Source organism: Jaculus jaculus, chromosome 19 (assembly GCF_020740685.1).
Source record: "Jaculus jaculus isolate mJacJac1 chromosome 19, mJacJac1.mat.Y.cur, whole genome shotgun sequence".
Taxonomy (NCBI): domain Eukaryota; kingdom Metazoa; phylum Chordata; class Mammalia; order Rodentia; family Dipodidae; genus Jaculus; species Jaculus jaculus.
Genome location: NC_059120.1, coordinates 19,361,578 through 19,383,478, shown reverse-complemented (window position 1 = coordinate 19,383,478; position 21,901 = coordinate 19,361,578). Strand labels below are relative to the sequence as shown.

Genomic DNA, 21,901 nt, shown 5'->3' with positions numbered 1-21,901 from the left:
GTAACGTTTTCAGCTTGGTTGGGACCTCCAGCAAATATCCAGCCTGTATCAATTTATTTTTGCTCCGCCTCTTAAAACGAAAGCTGGCACAATAGCCAATTAGACAGCCAATTGCCTGTTGCAAATGAAACAGTTTACCCTCAAATCGAGTCTTCCCTCCTCCAACCTCTCTGTGATCTGACTCCTGCCTAGGCAGTCCTTCCCCAAGAGTTTGCTGAGTCCCACCTCCCCTCTTGAAAACAGGCGGCTTGGGAGTAGTTTGCTTTGTTATGTTCTTAACTTTCTAAAAATATTTGGAAAATCTCTCCCCAGGGCTAGGGAAACTTTAGTTCTTCTTGAACCACGTGGTTACAGAAATATACTGAAAGAGAGCTGCTTGGTTTCTGAAAAAGCCAGCCAGGGCTTGAAGTCAACTTGCTTGGAAAACAAACTCGACTTCACCACTAGTGGGCACGGTTAGGGGCTGGGCTAAACTTCAAAAGGAACTAACGTTTCCTTCGCAGATCTGATGCCTTGGCGAGGGGACAGCTGGCCTGCCCTGCGTCCTGGCTGTTGACGACAGGGAGGTGTGAGAGAATGAGTAAGTGGGGCCACCTCCAGGGCTGACCTCATGGATCCTGGAAGGATGTCCTCTGGCTCCTTGAGTCTCCTACTCAGTCTTTGTCCAGTTCCATTGCTTTGGCGGGCACCAGCCTTCTGCTCGACCACTGTGTCTTCTCTTGAAGTTGGTGCCTCCAGCCAGGGCCCAGGGCCCAGAGCCCCTCCCTTCTTACCTATAGCAGGGGAGTACCCCAGGCTGGGTGGGGGTTGAGGGCTGTCTTCTCCCAGGTTCTCTCTCCTAGTACCACAGACAGCTCCCAGGGTCTCCTGGTGGAGGCTGCCCGGTTCCTTAGCGGACCGCAGGGGGCGCATCCCCGGGGAAGATGTGGGTGCCGTCAGTCGGGAGGTCCTGGAGGTGAATATATATATATATATATATATATATATATATATATATATGTATATATGTATATATGTATATATATATATTACCCTTCCCCGCAGCGTTTCCTAATTTAACTCTAAGTCCAAACAGGGTCACATTCCAAGAACAAAATTTTCAGATCAATAAAGTAATTAAAAAAAAAATCAACCCAAAGATCTCAGAGTCAGTAAGCGCCCAGTGACAGATCCAACTCTAAACGGCCCCCATTTAATAAGCTCTTAGTGGAAGCCGCCCGCCAAGGAAGCGGGGCCTGTGGTCGGTGCTGCGAGGCCCGGCGCCGTGGCCACAGCGAAGTGGCCGGTGGAACCTCGCCTCTCGGCTCGCCCGGCTCGCAGCGCGCTCGGCCTGGGCCCGGGGAGGCCCGCGAGAAGCGGAGCGGAGGGGAGGCCCGCCGATCGCCAAGCCAAGCGCGGCTCCCTGCGGACGGCTTGGGAACTCTGCCCAGCTCCGGTGACTGTCTCATCCCGGACAGGGAAACGGCCCCGTGGGAACGCCAGATTGCACTTGCTTTACGATTAGAGGGCCTGGTCACTTGGTGGATGGAGCCCATAGATTTCTGCCCCCATTGTCACCAAGTCCTGGGGCTCATGCTTGATTCTTTAGCAGCCAGGCCCTGGTTGGTGGTGGATGGACGGACGGACGGATGGACGGACGGATGGATGGCCTCTTGCCCAGGCCCAGCCTCCCACCCAGCAGTCGCCCAGCCTCGCTGATCCACAGCCCAGGGCCCTGCGCTCTGCTCGGCCTTGGTGACCCAGACATGCCAAGGCGGGGTGACAGATCGTGCCACTGGAGGAACCCAGGCGTAAAGACCAGACCCCCCATAGACTTGGATCAGAAACCAGGGAGCTTTCAAGGACCATGCTTGGGAAGGCCTACAGAGCAGGGACCCATCTGTCTGTCCCATAAGCCTTGTGGAGAGAATGGAAAGCCGCCCACGTCTTCCTTGGGTAGATAATAAAATAATCATTGCTTATATCCGCTCCCAGCCTCCTTTCCCACCTCACCGGTCCAGAGGGTTGCAAAGCGTACTTCCTTCAGATCTTTGCTCAGTTCTTGGAAGTCACCTTCCCCATTACACTTAGAGAGATGGGAATGCTAAGTGGAACTTGGGAACTTATAGGGGTTACCGGCTCTTGTGACTTCAGGCACCATGGGAGACCAGGGTTTCCCCAAAGTCTGCGAGGGCTGGAGAAAGAGGTGCTTTGGGGCTCCCAGTCCATCTTTCCCTGAAAAGGGAGGGAATGTTGTTTATGAAGCAATCAGTACTTACAATACCATACCTCCTTAAGAGAGAGGAGTCAGGCGTGTGTGTGTGTGTGTGTGTGTGTGTGTGTGTGTGGTCTGCTACTGTGCTGTGAAACTGCAGTGCTCTGGTGGAAAGTCAGATTTCTAAAGCCAGTTGGCTGATGGTCAGGAAACAGGAGTTTGTACTGTACACTTCCTACTGTAAGGGAAGCTCAGCTGTGCAGGACAATCTTCAAATATGAGAATCTTCCAAGGGAAGGTATATTTATTTTTAAAAATATTTTGAGTTTTTTAATTTTGGTTTTCCAAGGCAGGGGTTCACTCTAGCCCAGGCTGACCTGGAACTCACTATGGCCCGTCTCAGGGTGGCCTGGAACTCACCGCGATCCTCCTACCTCTGCCTCCCAAGTGCTGGGATTGAAGGCGTGCGCCACCTCGCCCGGCTTATATTTTTAGTTTTTATTTATTTATTTGAGAACGAAAGAGAAAGAGGTAGAGAGAAAGAGAGAAAATGGGAGTGGCAAGACTCCAGCAGCTGCAAACAAACCCCCACTCATGTACTGCCTTGTACATCTGGCTTATGTGGGTCCTGGGGAAGTGAACCTGTGTTCTTTGGGTTTGCTGGCTAGTGCCTTAACCACTAAGCCATCTCTCCAGCCCCCAGAATAGGTATCTTTCATACCAGGGTTCCTTTTGAGTGAATTGACTTTAAAAATATTTTATTTATTTATGAGAGAGAGAGAGAGAGGAGGGAGAGAGAGAGAGAGAATGGTTGCTCCGAGGCCTCCAGCCACTACAAATGAACCCCAGACAGATGCCACATTTTGTGCATCTGGTTTTATGTGGCCACTGGGAATCAAACCTGAGTCCTTTGGCTTTGCTGGCAAGTTCCTTAACCACTAAGCCATCTCTCCAGCCCTGAGTTGACTTTTTGATTTTTTTTTTTTTTTTGGTGGAAAAGGCATTCATTACCAAGCTATAAATAATGAGGTGGCAGGGTGGGGTGATGAGAGGCAAACAGTCACGTTTTTGGGTATCTGTCCCTTCTCTTTGTCCTCCTGGGCTTGGATTCTGAGTTCCTCAACTAGGTGCTTCTTTGCACGGACAACCTCGGACTGCAGGTAGAAGGAACCACCCGCGGATTAATCATTCACCTTAAATGGGTTTCATAGTTCTTCTAGACCTCCTCAGGACTTGGCTTGGTGATGCTGAGGATCTGATGGGCCTCCTGGAGGCTGAGGCCAGAGAGGTTGGAAGCAGCAGCAGATGGATGCCCAGCACATCCCCGGGGAACCAGCAGCTGCCTGGCTGGCTGCAAACTCCTGCCTCAGAGTCTGAGCAAAGGCTCTGCCCACCACCTGCACACCCATCATGATCATCTGGGCCAAGTAGTTGGCCATGTTGACCACACAGCCTCAGGGGCACCCGCCCACTTCCTGGGCCCCATGGGTCCCTGGATTGACTTTTTAATGATTTAATTTTAACTGGTATTCTTAATATCTCCAATTTGATAAAAATATTGTCATGTTATAACTCGAGAGATGCAAATGATGTCTGGTGAAATGATTAAAGATCTGAGAGCTAATCTTCTTGAAGTATCGCTGGGCATCTGCAGATCAACCCCTGCCCCTACCCCCAAGGTTGCAGCCCAGATATCAACTGTGTTTCCCATTGGTAATGGGGTGTATCACCTTAAAACATCACTTTCATACTCATTTGCCTGACTTCCACAAATAGTTCTATTAAGAGAAGCTTGCCATGTTGCTGCCAATAAATTAAGAAGATTTTAAATGGACATTTATGTCCTCACTGGCTTTGAATGAATGTATTGTGGCATTGTATGTGACTTCCTTATATGCAAATGAAGAAATGCATGTCACCTAATTTTCATTGCTATGCAGTGACAGACTGACCCAGAAGGTCACATAGAACACAAATGACCAATGTGGACTTTTTGTTGTCTTTCCTCTCTTCCTTCTTTTCTTCCTTCCTCCCTCCCTCCCTCCCTCCCTCCCTCCCTCCCTCCCTCCCTCCCTCCCTCCCTCCCTCCCTTCCTTTCCTTTTCTCTCTGTGTTTTGACTTGTTTTTTGTTTCTTTTCTTCACCTTAGAAATTTCTGGCAATCCACAGCTTAGATTTCCCCATAAAATTCTCTAGATTTACAGTAGATATGTTCACCAAAGCAGCAACCCCCCTGCCCCACCCCAACACTTCTCAACCATGTCTTATGGTTTCCTCTGCTTGTCCACCTTAGTCTTGGCCGATTAGAGACCAAGAAAAGAAGTATTTGCATGCAGTTTCAGGGACTCCTTTCTCTTCTTGGCTGCCTTTTCTGTCAGGCAGAAGCAACCTAGGTTGCCTGGTTGCAGACACTAAACCCAGACTTTCATTCCTCCTTTCCTCTTACCCTTGCTTAATTTGGTTAAAAATCCATGGACCCCCACCGGGCGTGGTAGCACACACCGTTAGTCCCAGCACTGGGGAGGCAGAGGTAGGAGGATCACCAAGAGTTCAAGGCCACCCTGAGACTACAGAGTGAATTCCAGGTCAGCCTGGGCTAGAGTGAGGCCCTACCTTGAAAAATGAAACAAAGACAAAAACAAACAAAACAAAAAACCATGGGCCTCGCCAGTACCTAGGGGTGGTTGTCATATAATTTATATGTGGAATCTTCTTTCTCCATGGCCTCATTATTTCCACAGAAGGAAGACTTATTTTCATATGTCCAAAGTACACCCACAAATATATGTATTAGGATAGAATTCAAGCAGTATTTATAAAAACACTCAGTCCTTCCCACTTCATTTAGTAAGGCAATACTAGCTTGCTTTCATTCCCAACTGGGAATAGATATGATAGCCAGAAACTAGATGGGAAACTTAGGCAAGTGAACTTAGAGGAGGAAAGCTCTGGCCTGCAGGAGATAGGAAGGATAAGGCCCCAGATCTGTTCTGTTCTTCTGATTATTTCCTATTAAACTTCTTACAGGTTATTTTTTTTCTTTTAAATATTTATTTTATTATATTTGAGAGAGAGAGAGAGAGAGAAAGAAAGAGAATGGGAGTGCCAGGGCCTCCAGCTATTGCAAACAAACTCCAGATGCATGTGTCACCTTGTGCATCTGGCATCCATGGGCCCTGGGGAATCGAACCTGAGTGCTTAGGTTTCACAGGCAAGCACCTTAACTACTAAGCCATCTCTCCAGCCCTGGATTTTTACTTTACTACTTCAGATGTCTGGACTGCTTTCACATGGGCAAAGGTAATAGAGCAAACATTCCCACTGAGGGTCGTCAATTACAAAAGGATGAACTAAGCTGAAATAAAGAACATTACTACTAATTAATATTTTGGAACAGGGGTTAAAAAAAAGCCAAGAACAATTCAAAAGCAATGATTTAATAGACAGTATCTCTGAAGAAACCCGTTACTTGGCAGAATATTTTGTAGGCTCTTCTTTTCCCTTCCATGAATTATCTACTCCCTTAGAGATACGCAACGAATGTTTGGTTCTGCCCAGAAATTTGGCAAAAGGATATTACTAACATATTGTATTTTAAGCAGAATGGATCTTGACCTACATCCAGAACTAGAAACCCAAAGAGTCATGTAGGTGAATACCTACTGGAAACATCAGTTCTTTCTATAATGTGTTTGTTTACTTTCTCCTTCCAACTGCTGGCCCTTCCTCCATGTTTTTCCCTACTGGGAAGAAAAAGGGAAGGAAGGAGAAACAGCAGGATTATGGCATTGTCAGATGGGTCTTGATTTTCAATACTCTGGCATTAAAATATTTTAAAATTGTTATTGTTTTACTTTTATTTATTTATTTGAGAGCGACAGACAGAGAGGAAGAAGGAGGGAGAGAGAGAGAGAGGGGGGGGGGAGAGAATGGGCAGGCCAGGGCCTCCAGCCATTGCAAACAAACTCCAGATGCGTGCGCCCCCTTGTGCATCTGGCTAACGTGGGTCCTGGGGAATCGAGCCTCAAACCGGGTCCTTAGGCTTCACAGGCAAGCACTTAACTGCTAAGCCATCTCTCCAGCCCTAAAATATTTTTATTTATACATGAGTAAGAGAGTGAGAGTGAGAGTGAGAGAGAGAACATATGGGCATGTCAAGTCTTCTTGCTACTGCAAAGGAACTCCAGATGCATGTACCTCTTGTGAATCTGGCTTTACATGGGTACTGGGAAATCAAGCCTAGTCAAGGAGGCTTTGCAAACAAGCATCGTTGACTGCTGAACCATCTCTTTTTACAGCATTTTTTTTTGAGACAGGGTCTCACTCTAGCCCAGGATAACCTAGCATCCTTTTTGTAGGTTAGGCTGCCTTTTAACTCACAGTGACCCAAATACCTCAGCCTCCCCATAGCTAGAATATAGATGTGAGGCCATCAGTTTTTTTAAATTAATTTTGTACTCAGTAAATACAGCCAATTTGTACCATTGTTAGCCTCCTCCCTGTCCTCCCCACCTCTCCCTGACCCCTCCTTGTTGTGGTATATGGGTCATGCATTGTGGGGTTAGCCCTCAGTTATAGGCAGGAGGAAATGTCTCTGTGTTTCATGACCCAACATATGGCTCTGACATTCTTTTTGCCCCCTCTTCTGCAAATTTCTCTGAGCCATGTTGGATTCATTTTAGGTCTGCTTCAGTGATGAGGTCTTGAGAGGCACTGTGTCTCTGGATATCTGGTTTGGTAGGAGTTGACTGTTCTCTGTGTTGATCTCCTTCAACCTTGTGCTGGTACCAGGTTCACCAAGAAAGCAGCACTCTTGCTTGTTTCACCAGTTATTCTTAGTTTCAGCTAGGGCCCTTTTGAGGTATGATGGGGTGGTTCTCTCTTGAGGATCTGCGTCTATCTTAAAAAGAGAAGCAGATTCTCCAACAGAGAGTAAAGTTAGCACCAGATAAATGGGATAACCATTTTTTTTAGAGAGAATTTAAATGGTGTAGGCCCTCTTGTAGCCCACGATTGTTGGTAGCTTGATAATGGAGAGCGGGCTCATTTTTGCATCTGGTTCTGACTTGTTTCCCAACTCCAGCTATGGGTTCTGTTCCACTGAGCGGATCAGTTATTGGCCTTCAGCTTTAATGAAGTTAACTTCATGTGGTTAATTGCTACTACAAAAGAACTAGATTTTATGTAAAGTCATTAAAATACTCTTCATATTGTAAAAGTAACACATGCTTGCTTAATGCGGAAAATATAAAATACTGAAAAGAGGAAGTGACTCAAAGCAAGATGCTGCTGACATTTGCTTTATTTCTAGATTGTGTTTGGTAGTCACTGTAAATATTTGTATCGTTTCATCTGTTTCTTATAGTACAGGTATTTCTCTAGATCATTGAAAACTTGCCTGTATGAAAATTGATACATAACGTCTCTCCCACAAATTGAATACACTATTCTTCCAGCGCTGGACACTCTTTTCTATATTTATTTATTTTTCTGTGGCGTTGATCAAACCTAGGTCCTTAGGCGTGTAGGTATATGCTAGGCAACTGCTCCAGCACTAAACCACACTCCCAACTTCATTGCCAGACATTTCAATTGTTTTTTTTTTTCATTTATGATAAATAGTACTTCAGTCAGTGAGCATGAATTTAAATATTTAAATTTTTTTGAGGTACATGCTGACCTGAAATTCACTATATAGTCTCAGGCTAGCCTTGAACTCACAGCTATCCTCCTACTTCCACCTCCTGAGTGTTGTGATTAAAGGAATGTGCCATAACATTTGGCTTTTTGTTTTTTTAATGGTACTAAGGATTGAACCCAGGACTTCATGCCTACTGAGCAGGCACTCTACCATTGAACTGACAGGGACATAGCCCAATGCGTGAAAGTAAGAATTGTGAGATTAGTTTTCATGTCTTAATATGTTGCATCACCATTTTTCGTTGGTCTCATTTAGGGTAGTGGAAACAATGAGAACGCATGAGCAGAAAGGGTAGCTGTAGAGGGGAGCTGAGGTGCTGACTGAGGTCCTGGCTGAGGTCCTGACTTAGGTACTGACTGAGGTCCTGACTGAGGTCCTGACTGAGGTCCTGACTGATGGTGGTTCAGTGAACAATGCAAGTTAGCATGAGTGCACAAAGAGTAACCCGAGTTAGCTGGGATAGGTTGTGGGGATATGAACCAAGAACATCACTTCCCAGTTTTCAAACATGTCCTGTGAGCCTTCTTGAATTTGACCTTGAGTTTGTCAGCTTCCTCAGCAGAGGAGACTTGCCTGCCTGCAGACAGGGAAGGATGGTCAAGTGTCTCACGAGATAGGTTGCTATTGCTTCTTACCTGCCCAGTGTACCCTACTGTTTTTTGGGTTCGCACTTTGCTCTGAGTAAATAGAGGACTTTGGCTTGCGGGGCAGACCATCTGACACCACTTATGAGAACTAAATTCAGGTTAAGAGGAAGAAATAAAGAACTAGAACCCACAAAGAAATTCAAGGGTGGGGGCGGGGGGCTGAGGAAAAGAATTAAGTAGCAATAGTCTACCTTTTCATTTACATGACACGCATTAACCGCACCACAGAAGTTCCAAGCGAGCTGTCTTGTTCTCTTGTCTCCAGGAGCCCATGTAGGGTGCTTTAATTGCCACATTTTCAAACCGATATAATGGTGGGGATGTCTTAGTAATTACCTTAATGAGATAACACCTTTCCTTCCCTCAACCTACTCATTATCACGCCTCTTGTTCAAATTTCAACTACAAAGAACTATACTTGTAAAAAAAAAGTCTGTGATGTATTGTTCGAGGTCTCATCCCTTTAAAATAATCACATTGCACATATCTTAAAAATATGAAAGAAACCGTACACACAAGCAATTCAAATATGTTAAAGGAAAGGCTGGAGATAAGTAAACTAAACATCTGGGCGCCCTTTAATTATTCTTGGTTGGATTCTTTATTTTGACCTCTCGTGATGGTAAGGTGCCAAAGTGATGAATTTTAAGATGTTGGGCTGTGAAGGCGTGCAGCTGCAGTATGGATGGCTTTAGGAAGGGACGGTAACAAGGTTAGCTGCATGTGAAGTGTGAATTGAGATTTTTGCAAAGAGACTGTGATTGCAGATGGGCATAATGTTGTACCCTTGCATGAAATCTTGCTATTATTGTATAATGGTCAGACAGAGTGTGAAATGACTTATTACTTTTCTTTTATTCTTTAATGAAGTTGGTTAGACTAGCAGCACTACCACTAGTCAATATTAGTAATGCACACACATTCAAAAAAAAAAAAAAAGCTATATGACAGGTGCTGAAATATTAAATATTTATTTAGTTTTGACTTTTTCCCCTAATTTTCATGAATATCCATATGCAAACAGAAGCATCTCTTTATCCAGATAGACAAATTTGTACTGATTTGTGGGGCTGCACTTACCCTTATTATCCTATATAAATACCCACACAAGGCCCAGATGAATATAAAGGGTTTCAACGTCCAGTACGATCTCGCAGCTCTTTAAATGTTTAAAAATGCTATAATGCTTAAGGACCAATTGCTTCATGGAATTCTCATGTGAAAATTCCATTCGGAATTATATGGGTGATTCTTTTTGAAATATTGTCTAATCACTATGTTGACTGGAATACAATATAGTAAAAAATTCATTATAAGGTGCTCTCTAATGGGGTTTGCATTGCAGGGAAGATCAAGTCCTGGTTCTTTAATTTTATAATATGCAGTTCATACCTTTCATTATATTATAATGAAGTTTACATTATGATCCCATAATAAAAATATCTCTTTACTTCCCAATATCAGAATAACAAGAAGATATTATCTTAGGCTCATTGGTTCAAATGGAAATAATGCTATGATGTCAAAAATAACACAAACATCACCCTTTCCTTCTATTGTCAGTCTCTTAGCTCCAGATGTTTTTGACAGAAACAGTAAAAATGTTGCATTTAATTGTTTTTGGAGACTAGGGCTTCTATCATTTGTAGAATGTATTTTATATGGCAGATAAGATTCATAATCATTGAATGCATTGGTTTAGTACTTAGGATATGAATACTGAGTGCTTAGAAAGACAAGGATAGGTTTTTAACATAGCCCCTGTAATTGGAAGTTTAACATTTTCACAGAGAGATTAATTTAAATTTGTTTGCATTTTCCATATTGATCCATAGCTGCACTCTGATGAAAATTCTTGTTCTATGGTTTGGACTATACAGAGTCAGACGATGTTTTTCAAAACAACATAGATTGGCCTTAGAAGAAGAACCACTGGCCTATGAAAACAGTGTTTAGTGGTGTCTCTCAGCACCAAAGTTATTAACATTTCCCTCCTATTTTTAGCTCAGCTTGCTCAGCAGAAGACTTCATGACTACGTAATACCACCTCACTCAAAAGATGGAATCCCTTATAATCATTTAGATGAACTCTGGAAATATGACACATTTCATACCTTTTCCTCCCTCCCTCCTACCTTCCCTTCCTTCCCTTCTTCCTTCCTTCTTTCCTTTTAAAACAGATAAATGTTATCTTTCACAAGGGGCAAATAAGAGTGACAATACCCTAACAGTGGAATGAATGTGGGACTGTCTCTAAGATTATTATGAGAACAACATATGGGATACCATGTAGAGAGGACTTGAATTTGTTAGTGTCCCTGCTGTTGATATGTTGACAATGGCCATGTCTGTAAGAAACATCCACCACTATAGTGATCTCTTCTCTATTCCATGTTCCCTAGTATGCAATACTGTGGTTGATGCATGGTTTACTAAGATCTGCCCTTTTATAGCTATTGAAAGTGAGTCTGCGTGTGAAAATCTACTATCTGTTACAGGTAAGATTCCAAGCACTGCCTTACTAATTTCAGATACTTAAAAACTGGCTTATAAGTAGAGCATGGTGTCTGCTGCCTTTAATTGCAGCATTCCTGTGGCTGTTATAAGAGTATCAGCATGAATTCAAGACCAGCCTGGGCTACAGAGTGAGTTGCAGGTCAGCGTGTACTAGAGTGAGACAGATCTCGGAAACAAGACAAACCAGAATGGGCTTAACAGTATCTGTAGTGGTTAATTGTGTCAACGTTTTAAGATTCCCCTTCATCCTGCTATCAGTATTGCAAAACTTTGAAGACTTCCTCATTAAGAAAAATGTTCTTGTCAGCTTTTGTCAGAGTAGCTTGTTTTCAATGAGCAGTGTTAATGCACAGACTCATAACTGCTCTAAGTGCCAAAAATAAATGACTGTTGGCTGCTCAGCCCTAAATGAGGCATCTGTATCATTTTTGCAAGGCTCAGGGAAAGTCACAGAAGGTAGGGTGGACAGGATAAAAAGGCCAGATGATGGAGTGGGGTGTTGTGGAATGACATTCTCCAAGCATGGCATGACCATGGTACCCTTGAACTCTCAGCAGCTGTGAGTACTGGGCAAGAATTCACTTGACTGGGTCCATCAGTATTCCTTATGAAGCAAGGAGTTCCTGAGACTCCACTCCTCTCTGAGGATGTATATGCAGTTAGTGGTTGCTGGGGAAACCACAGTCATTTTCTTCAGGGGTGTAGCCACTGGCAAGTTGCTCATGCTCCTGCAAATAACTCCTTTCCCATCCTCCTGCAAGCAACCCCAATTAAACTGAATCACACACACACACACACACACACACACACACACACACACGAATAGCTGGGAAGAGAAAGGGGTCCGTGGGAGAGGAAAGTCCATAGGTAGATAAGAGAGGGATAATGGGTGAATATGGCCCAAATGCATTACATATATGTGTGAAAATGCCACAGTGAAACCCATTGTTACATATGACTAACATATGCTAACAAAAAATCAAAATTAAAAGCTTTCTGCTTACCATGGATACACAGTATGCACATAAATATTTATCCCAGCTGACTTTTCAGCTGATAGCTTTCCTTTCAAGTTTTCCTCTGTAATCTCATTCTAGGGTGAGAGATGTTTAGTCTTTTTATATGTAAAAGTAATTCATAGTAGTTTTCTTTAGTAAAAATGAGAATTATTCCTGGGATTGATCAGGAAACAAATAAAACATTAAAACTCTATTTATTAAACAAAATATTATCATTATTCTATCTTGTTCTCACTTGCTCTCAAACGCTGGTCCCAAAGTTCTAGATTTATGTTAAGAACACTATCCTGTGCATACTTTTGACATAAGTGGTGAATTACTGTCTAATGTTATCTTCAATATGTAATGTATAAGCATGTTTTTTATATATGCCTTTATAATATGAAACCTATTTTTTTTGTTGTTGTCTCGAATTCTAAGTCAGTTGCTAAAAAGTTGTTGCTCAAAAAGTTCATATAATTGAGGGGCTGGAGAGATGGATTAGCGGTTAAGTGCTTGCCTGTGAAACCTAAGGACCCCAGTTCGAGGATCGATTCCCCAGGACCCACGTTAGCCAGATGTACAAGGGGGCACATGCATCTGGAGTTTGTCTGCAGTGGCTGGAGGCCCTGGTGCACCCATTCTCTCTCTCTCTATCTGCCTCTTTCTCTCTGTCTGTCACTCTGAAATAAATAAGCAAAATATTTTTTTAAAAAAGTTCATATAATTGAATATGAAGTCACTGATTAATTTAAACTTTATATACAAATGATCTTTGACAGTTAGCATATATTCCTGGACTGTTGGAACCATACTTGATATTTCATTGCATTTTACTTAATTGGCATATCAGGTTAAAAAACACTAAGAGAACAATGCATATTTGTTACCAGTGTTGACAATCGTACTTTTTCTTTTTCTTTTTGTTTTTTTCGAGGTAGGGTCTCACTCTAGCCCAGGCTGACCTGGAATTCACTATGGAGTCTCTTAGGGTGGCCTCGAACTCACGGTGATCCTCCTACCTCTGCCTCCCAAGTACTGGGATTAAAGGCGTGGGCCACCACGCCTGGCTCGTACTTTAAAAAAAAAAAAATTATTGAATCACCACTGCATTCACTCATTTTATAAGCTGTTCATAACTATTTTCATGTTACAAGGGCAAAGTTGAAAAGATGCCATGGAAGTCATGTCTTTGGAAACATACATTTATTGGTTGGATTTTTATAGAAAAGAGTTTCTTGGCCCGTGACCACAATTCTTGCTCTAGATCATAAAGACATGGAAGTACATGGGAGGGCTAGCGGAGACTCTGAACAGAATGTTAGTAGGAACATGAGAGCTTCCTACGTCTCATGTCATTTGAAAGGAAGCATGATATACTGTTCTGTTTAATGTTACTAAAAAGTATTAATGCAAAAACTCTGCCTGCATGCTGAATGTGTATAGGTATGGGGAGTGTTGTTTAAAAATGAATTTTAGGGGCTGGAGAGATGGCTTAGTGGTTAAGCGCTTGCCTGGGAAGCCTAAGAATCCCGGTTTGAGGCTCGATTTCCCAAGACCCATGTTAGCCAGACGCACAAGGGGGTGCATGCATCTGGGGTCCATTTGCAGTGGCTGGAAGCCCTGGCATGCCCATTCTCTTTCTGTGTGTGTATCTGCCTCTTTCTCTCTCTCTCTGTTGCTCTCAAATAAGTAAAAATAAACAAAAAATTTAAAAATGAATTTTAAGGGATGGAGAGAGGGCTTAGTGGTTAAATGCTTGTCTGTGAAGACTAAGGACCCTGGTTCAAGGCTCAATTCCCCAGGACCCACGTTAGCCAGATGCACAAGGGGGCAATGTGTCTGGAGTTCATTTGCAGTGGTTGGAGGCCCTGGAGTGCCCATTCTCTCTCTCTCTCACTCTATGTGCCTCTTCCTCTCTCTATCTGTCACTCTCAAATAAATAAATAAATAAAAATAACAACAACAAAAAAGAATTTTAACTTTCAGGTGGTTTTGTCTGATATCATAGATTCCAATGGGAAGAGTAACTTTTGATAAAGTTACATTAGTCTTATGACATCATTATATTCATGAATTATTCTCACTACTGGTCTACTTTTTAATTAAATTCACTTTTTTATTCATACAAATGACGAAATGATGTGACTCACTTGATTGTCATCATTACTGTTGATGGTGATAGATCATGTGTAGCAAGTAGAGAAATGAATGGAATTTGCTTCTCCAGAGTTGTTTTCCTCTTTCTAAAACTGTGCCTTTTAAAATAAGGAGTGAGAAGATGCCAAGGGAATACACACTCCACTTTCCATTGGAGGCTTTACTCTAATTTGTATTGGTCAGTAATTGCAGGTAGCTGTATAGGCTTAGAGAAAGGGTAGAGAGACCTTTTGCTTATTAACTATATTCCTAACAGGATAACAACAACAGGGAAAATAAGTCGACTTGGTAACTTAATAGGTATGAGGCAAAGAGTAAACAGAAGCAGCTAACTTCCATGGTTAATAGTAGTTACTATTGGCACAAGGTTGTTGGAAGACACCTTTAATGAAAACAGCGACTTTCAAGATGAAGCTACGTTTAGCAACTCTTTTTCACTACAAGTATTTGGCATGATGTTTGGGTTCAAAACTGCTGTTCTGTATTATTTAATGCATTGTTAACTGAAATCTGTGATATGTGCAATAGAAGAGAGAAAATGGATGTTTTTTTTTTTTCCACATAAGTATCTCACATCCTGAATCTCTTTGTGTTTTATAGCACCATATTGTATGCTTGGAGAACAAAAGCATACAATAGAGAAAAATCTGTAAGATCTTGTCAGATATTATTTATGTATTATTGTTTTGTTGAAAAGATGTGAAAATATAAAGAATTAAAACACAGAACAGCTAAAATAAGTTATAATGAATCACATCTCTAGCACACACACAAGGGAATAAAAATGTAATGACAACACATTTTCATTATCTCATAACAAATTCTGTCTCATGGCTAAAACCTATTAATTGGATATTTTAGCTACTTACCAAAGGAGTATGACTGTAATAAGTAGCCTCTCTTTCTAAGGGATAAAATAAAGCTAATGTCATTTTATCTGGGATATCTAGGTTTTTATACTACATAATTTATGGAGATGGAAAGTATAGAGAATTTACTGAAAAACTACATTAAGATATTCCATGGGGGAGGGACTTTAAATAGCCTAGATAGTTTAGGTATCAAGATATTTGAGGCCAAACTTGAAGAAACAAAGCAGGAATCATAGAGACATGATAACTGTCCCCAAAGTATTACAATGATTTATAATTCACAAGGGAGGAAGGCTCAAGTGGCTCATACTCTTTATGGTACAAATGGGATTAATATTATCCAAGATGCAGCATGTTTATAACAAAGAAGACAACATTCAGCTTTTTCCTACTGTTTGAAGGCTTAGGAGAAAGAACACGAGAATATTTTTAAACTTCTAGAATAAAAAAGATGAATGTTTACTATGGTCCAAAGGCATAGATAATTTTAGAATTATTTTTGTTCTGTAATTTATTTACACTGTGTAGTCTTGCTGTGGGTCATATTTATCATTGCTGAATCATGGAAATGTATTACCATCTCTTCAACCTGGCAATCATTTTGCTGGCAGATAGACTGTAAGGCTTTCTGTTTCTTCTCTAGGCAATCATGATTCTAGGAATGAAGCCAACCCTTAAATGTTGATTTGCACAAATGTCTATATAATGTTGGGAGAGGTGCATATTCCCAAAGGTATAGTGAAATTATTAATTGCAGCCAGTGAAACAGTGTAGATTGATTACAGCATGAATATAACAAGTGACACTTGGACATATTTTGGGGTCATTCTGCCACTTCCCATCTTATTTATCATGACTGTTCTCTGCTTTTTTTTTTTTGTTCTCTTCTCTTATTCCTCCACTCTTGTCTTTTATTCATTACACCTCTATTTAGTTTTTTTTTTAAATTTGGTACAATTAATTACATTAAATTTAGTTTAATTTGTGCTAACTCCAGATTCATGCACCACTTTGTGCATCTGCCTTTATGTGGGTACTGGGGAATTGAACCTGGGTTGTTAGGCTTTGCAGGCAAGCAGCTTAACTGCTGAGACATCTCTCCAGTCCTATTTTATCCCATTAAGGACACATAATACACATTTGGAAATTCCCCAGCCAGGAGTGGTGGCACACACTTTTAATCCCAGCACTCAGGCTGGAGAGATGGCTTAGTGGTTAAGCGCTTGCCTGTGAAGCCTAAGGACCCCGGTTCGAGGCTCGATTCCCCAGGACCCACGTTAGCCAGATGCACAAGGGAGCGCATGTGTCTGGAGTTCGTTTGCAGTGGCTGGAGGCCCTGGCACACCCATTCTCTCTCTCTCTCTATCTGCTTCTTTCTCTCTCTATCACTCTCAAATAAATAAATATAAATAATAAACCAAAAAAAAAATTAATCCTAGCACTCGGGAGGCAGAGGTAGGAGGATCAAGGTAGGAAGAGTTTGAGGTCACCCTGAGACTACATAGTTAATTCCAGGTCAGCCTGGATTAGAGTGAGACCCTACCATAAAAAAAGCACCCATGAGTCTATAAGAGAGTCTTAGCAAACCCTTTCTGAGCTGTCAAAAGCCAACATTTTAATATAGCACGGTATGCAGGAGGCTATCAGTATTATATTCTGTAATTGAAAATTTTAAATAATTGGTATCTGCATATATAAATCTAAATGTCTAATTCATTTAAGCTTATTTAATGCTGAGACTATTTAAGGATGATCGGTTTGGATTTTCAACATCAAGTTTTTGCATAGCATTAAATGCGTGGCAGGTCAGGAGTCTCCCGTCTGGCTTCTTATTTACCAAATGGAGCCTGTGGTTAGAGGTAACATTCTCCAAAACAAGGCTAGAGATTAACTCAATCTTTTCTAAAGCAGACAAGAAGGACTGAATACATGGTTTTAGTGAGGGAAATTGGGGCTGTGGAACTGTGACATCTTATGAGCCATCCCTCTTTCTCTCCAAAAGAGGGAGGGAAGAAGAGAAGGAGGCAGAGAAGAAGAGGAAGAGAGAAAAGAGAAAGAGAGAGAGAAAAGGAAAGAGGGAAAGAGAAAGAGATAAATTCATTTATTATCTCCGGGAAAGCTAAGTAAACCCAGTGACATGTTTTAGGAGAGGTAAAAGTTATTATTTAGCAATATTTAATGATTTATTCTATGGTAAAATAATGTTTCATTTATTAAAACACTCTCTTGGCTCCTTCGTTTCCTGTTGGTTCATTTACTCTGAAATGGTAATTGAAGAGCCTTGATGAACGAATATTATAGGCTGTCTTGCTTCCTCATAGTTTCTACTTTGGTTCTGTTCAGCATTTCTCCACAGTGCCAAATAACCCAGGAGTCCTGGCAAAGGGAGTCTTCGTGAGTTGGCAGTGGAGGGAGGGCCTGCATTTTCTCAACTACCAGAATATTTTGCGACTTTCAATCTCAGCAGGCATCTCTCCTCCATAGCAACAGTGCATTTGGGGGATGACTGTGTTTTCTCCCTTCCACCTCCTGTGGGAGAAGACTATTTTTCCTAAGCTAGGATAAATCAGGTCACTGGCTAGAATTCAATATGGCCCTGTTAGACTCTATTTCTACAGACTAAAGTTAGACACAATATTCAAAGGTTGGTCTTTTATGGGGGCCATAATCAAATTAAATATAATTTCATGTTCTCACATGCATTTTCTTTGACAGTTGTAGAGCATGTTAAAAATGATGCTTTACCTTTAAGAAGTAAACACACATATTAACAGTATGCCAAAACTTAATCCTTCACCCTAAAGCTATTTCCATGGAGGACTCTTTTATTAAACCCAAAACTGACAAAGGATAATGACAAAATGCTTGAATGATTCCTAAGTATTTTGTTAGAGGACTTTACTAGAAGCATTTTATGCTACATGGATTGTTGTACTGTGAACATTCCCAGGGATTGGTACAAACCTTTGCCAGTGAATGACAAATTTACATACACATCATGTCAGCCAGCAATATTTGACAGCTGTGATTGCTTTAGCTTCAGGCAGTCCACGTCAAAATAGAGTGTTTAATGTCCTGCTAGTTACTCTGTTTCTTTGCAATGTTAAATTAATCTGCAATTTGCCTGTTTTCTTTCTAATGCATTGTCCATTAAGTTCTTTAATAATTTATAATATAAAATGCATGATGCAACTTTAACTAAGAATGCCTAGTTTCTTTTTTAGGAGGTTCTGGGTGGGTGGATGGGTGTCAAGGAAACCAGAAAACCTAGAACGCATTTTCATAAAATTTTTACCTATATACTTCAGTTGAAAAGAGCTTTTTGTTGCTGAAATTTTAATGTGCATATATGTGTGTCACTATCACTAGTTCTTAATTTTAGGTAAAATTATATCACAAAGACTGCCAGTGGACAAGACAGAGTCATTAAAAGGAAAAGCATGTCATTCTATTTAGCCAAGTACATTTTCATAGGAAAGTTTATCTGATTCAGTCAAGTCCCTGATAATGAATGAGACTAGAAAAAGTTATTTGTGCTGATTAATCATACCAATTTCAATAGATATCTCACTATGGAAACCCAATCTTTGATATGTCTATGGTTGTTATAGGTTTAAAGTATATTCCAATAATATTCAGGGCTGGAGATATGGCTTAGTGGTTAAGCGCTTGCCAGTGAAGCCTAAGGACCTTGGTTTGAGGCTCAATTCCCCAGGACCCACATAAGCCAGATGCACAAGGTGGCACATGCATCCAGAGTTTGTTTGCAGTGGCTGAAGGCCTTGGCACACCCATTCTCTTTCTCTCTGTCTCTTTCTTTCTCTGTCTGTCTGTCCCGCTCAAATAAAGAAATAAAAATAAACAAGAAAATTAAAAACAATATTCATCAAAGTTACATTGTATTCCAGTTTTGTCATTCTTTTCATTATTAGGATTTTATCTCATGTTCAGTTGTAAAGAATGGCTTGATTAGTAACATACCTGATGGTAATACTGCTATGACAGATAAACTAAATTATGAAGTACACTTAAGTATGTAAAAGACAAAGAAGTGTTAAAAGCATCAGGTTCAGGGCTGGGAAGATGGCTCAGAGGTTAAAGGCAGTTGGTTACAAAGTCAGCTGGCCTGGATTCTATTCCACAGTACCCATATAAAGCCAGATGCACAAAGTGGCATCTGCATGTGGGGTTTGCAGTGGATAGAGGCTCTGATGCACGTCCATACTCTCTCAGGTTCAAAGACAGCCTAATCGGTAGCCAAGTGATGTGTAATTCTTAAAATTAGATTCTAAAGAATAGTGATAATCATCAAAGGGATGATAGTGATGTTCCTCAGAATACATTGCATGTTTTTATTTTCAAAGTACTAGTTTTCATGAACAAGATAGATTATCTTTTATATTTTTGGATCCTCATATTTGCAAATGATTGAAAATCTTATTTAAAACTTAAAAATGCAAATTTATCCATTCATGTGTTATCAGTTTACTTTTAGTCACTTCTTTGTTATATTTTCTATTGAGTTGTCAGGGTGCCTTTGAACAAGTTTAGCCATAATTTGGCTACTGAGTTTGTGATTTTGTTAAAAAATATTTTATTTATTTGACAGGGAAAGAGGGAGAGAGAGAGAATGGGTGCACCAGGGCCTCCAGCCACTGCAAACAAACTCCAGATGTGTGCGCCCCCTTGTGCACCTGATTAACAGGGTCCCGGGGAATCGAACCTGGGTCCTTTGGCTTTGCAGGCAAACATCTTAACTGCTAAGCCATCCCTCCAGCCCTGAGTTTGTGATTTTTTTTTTTTTTTTTTTATTTTAAAAATATTTTTTTATTTTTGCAAGCAAAGAGAGATAGAAGAGAAACAGAGAGATGGGTGCACCAGGTGCTACAAATGAACTCCAGACACATGTGCCACCTTGTGCATCTGGCTTTACGTGGGTCCTGGGGAATTAAACTTGGTTGTTGGGCTTTGCAGGCAAGAGCCTTAACTGCTGAGTCTCTTTCTTGCCCCCAATTTGTTTTGTCCTCACTCTTAAAAATGTTTAACCTTTTTTGCTTAAATAGCTCACTGATAGTGTTTAGCTAGCATATGTAAGACCCTGGGTTTGATCCCTAGCACCATACATGTTAAAAAAAAAATCACTGAGTTTGTGATTTTTAAACGGGACCAGACAACTTATATTATTGGTTTCCTAAGGATTTTTGGAACACTGGAGTAATTTCTAGTTCAATCTATTACCAAACATATATTCAACAATTTTAATATATTTATTTATTTATTTATTTATTTATTTATTTATTTGACAGAGAAAGAGGGAGAGAGAGAGAGAGAGAGAGAGAGAGAGAGAGAGAGAGAGAGAGAGAGGGAGAGAAAATGGGTGCAGCAGAGCCTCCAGCCACTGCAAATGAACTCCAGACATGTGTGCCCCTTTGTGCATCGGGCTAATGTGGGTCCTGGGGAATGGAACCTGGGTCCTTTTGCTTTGCAGGCAAATGCCTTAACCCCTAAGCCATTCCTCCAGCCCACAAAAGCTTTTATACCTCTCAGTTCAGAGCAAAATGCATTGCCTGGTTAACTCATCCCTAAAGACTTTTCACCTAAGACTGACATCAATCCTTGATATTCTCTTGTATTGAAGGACATGTCATCACTCAATAGTATTTGTGAATCAGCCACAATAATATAGGATTTTTAAACTGATCTATGATGCAGGATATTTGAAGTACTTGAATACCATGAAGAATTTTGCATTTATTGATTTTCACTGTAGTGTTTATATTATTGTGTGTACTTCATGGGAAAAATTGATAAGAATAGATTATTTTGAGATGATAAGATTTTGTTCCTGCCATAAATTTAATTGATCACTTATCAGTGAAACACATTTTTTTTCCTTAATGACAAGGGTAAAAAAGAACACAACAAACTTAATGCTGCACTGTATCTGGCTAGGGTGGCATCACATTCTATCTTGTGATTTCCAGTGTGAAGCAAAGAATCTGGATTTAGAAAGTATGAATTTGTGGTGATTACTGGCATCTCAGACTTCATATTTCCCCTTCTGCATGGATTAAATTCAGCAGAGAAAATAATGCGCTTTACACAGTATTGGGTGTATCAATGTGTTGTCATGGATGATGAAAGAAGGTAACAATAAAAGACATCAAAGTTGTAGAGGGTCTGGTTGAAGTGAGGGAGTTTGGATGTTTGAAAGCAGCATGGAGGGAGCGAGGTCCAGAGATAGTTGACGGGAGGGTATTATAATCAAAATATATTTTGTACATAAGTAAAGATTTTCAATAAAAAGTTAAAAAGACCTGGGCATGGTGGCTCATGCCTTTAATCCCAGAACTTGGGAGGCAGAGGTAGGGGGATCGCTGTGAGTTCGAGGCTACCCTGAGAATCATAGTGAATTCCAGGTCAGCCTGGGCTAGAGTGAGACCCTCTCAATAAACCAAAAAAAAAAAAAAAAAAAAAAAAAAGATAAAAGAGTGGATTTTAATGGTTAAGAAGAACGCTTTCACTATTATGCAAGAATGCATTTACATTATTAAGCACATTAAATCACTAACAATAGCATCCATATTTTTTTTTTCAGTTCTCTGTTTATTGAATTTCTGATGGAAATTATGGCCAGAAAATTTTAGGAAGTGATGCCGAGGCACACGGGCCTAACAATGCTTGGCGGAAGCTTCTGCTGTTTGCTAATTTCCAGAGCATCCTTGGTAATTGGGACACTCTCCCACCAAGGAAAGAAAAAGGCGAGTAAACAAAAATCAATGCTTCTGCTTGCTTCTCCAGGTCTCTCTGCCT

At 40.9% G+C, this 21,901-nt stretch overlaps 1 pseudogene; it reads right to left on the bottom strand.

Annotated features, from left to right (window-relative positions):
- Positions 1-3,201: 3,201 nt before the first annotated feature.
- Positions 3,202-3,633, bottom strand: LOC101611270 (annotated as a pseudogene).
- Between the last annotated feature and the right edge of the window lie 18,268 nt (positions 3,634-21,901).